Below are 1,552 nucleotides of genomic sequence, written 5' to 3' on the forward strand. Positions count from 1 at the left end.
TCAGGTGAGGGATTGGCACTGTATCGGGAGAGACGAGTGACGGCGAAGGCGATATCTGGTCTTGTACCGAGCATGGCGTACATAAGACTGCCAATGAGGCTCTGGTAACGCGACCGTTCAGCGTCTGAGGCGAGTCCGTCGTACTTGACGAGAGCAGCACCCGCAGGAAGAGGGGTATTGGCAGGTTTACAGTCAGCCATCTCGAAACGCTCTAAGACAGACTGGACATAGTCCTCCTGGTCAATGTCGACAACGCGCGAAGCACAATCACGATGAATGCGAAGACCAAGGAAGCGCTGTACTGCGCCTAAGTCCGTCATTTTGTATTGGCATCCGAGCGTCCGTTTGACTTGCTTGATGTGATTCTTGTTATCGCCGAAGAGGAGTAGATCGTCGACATAAAGAACCACAATGGTGACTGAATTCCCCCCATGTCGCCGATATACGTATACGCCGGCATCGGAATACGTCCGTGTAAACTCCAGATCAAGAAGGGATTGATGGATCTTTGCATTCCATTGACGCGAAGCCTGCTTAAGACCGTAGATGGCCTTCTTGAGCAAGCAAACGTGATCCTCTTTCCCCTTGATGACCCAACCTTCCGGTTGTTCCATGTAGATCTCTTCCTCAAGATCACCATTCAGGAATGCGGTTTTGACGTCCATAGACTCCATCTCCCAGTCCTCAAGCGCAGCGTGCGCAATGAGATACCGGATAGATTCGTACCGTGCAACGGGAGAGAACGTTTCGTGATAGTTCTCACCCCAAACCTGGGTGAAACCCCGTGCAACCAACCGTGCCTTGAATCGACCATCGTGCTTCTCGTCGTAAACCCATCTACAAGAGACGACAGGCTTATCTTTGGGACGAGGTACTAGAACCCAGGTTTTGTTCTCGATCAGCGAATCGTACTCAGCTTTCTCGGCAGCACGCCAGAGATCAGCTTTTGGAGAATGCATTGCTTCATGCCGATTACGAGGAATGCCTGGTTTGTACTGCGCTGCATCAAGAAGCAACTCAAGTAAAGCATCCGCATCCCCGGGGTTAGGCGCATCAGAACGAGAGCCATCAGGACGAGTACGAGCATCAACCTGAGAAGGACGATTAGAGCCCTCAGCTTCAGCATTGTCCTTTTCCCATCAAGGATTGCGACCTGCACCTTGACGATTCGAACGTCTAGGAGGCGGAGCCTGAGGGTTGACTCCCACTGGCTCATGACGATTACGAACGTGTCGAGGTCGTGGTGGAGGTTGCTCTACAGGAGGTGGTTGTTGCGGTTGCTGTTGCTCTTGAGCAGGCAGTGTGGGAGGTCGTTGAGGAGGTGGCGGTTGTGCAGGCTCAAGATCATCGAAGTCAATCTCGTTGCCATCGGGTAAAGGAATCCTAAAGCCCTCATTTGATGGAGAGCCCTCAGAATCCAAGGAAGAGTCTGAAGACGAATCGTCGTCTTGAAGATCTGGGAACGGATTATCCCCTGGGGTAACGGGCGATTGCCGGGTTCCTTACGTGCAGGGAAGACACTCTCATCGAAGGTCACATCGCGAGACACAAC

This window comes from Dichomitus squalens (genome assembly GCF_000275845.1).
Source record: "Dichomitus squalens LYAD-421 SS1 unplaced genomic scaffold DICSQscaffold_163, whole genome shotgun sequence".
Lineage (NCBI taxonomy): Eukaryota > Fungi > Basidiomycota > Agaricomycetes > Polyporales > Polyporaceae > Dichomitus > Dichomitus squalens.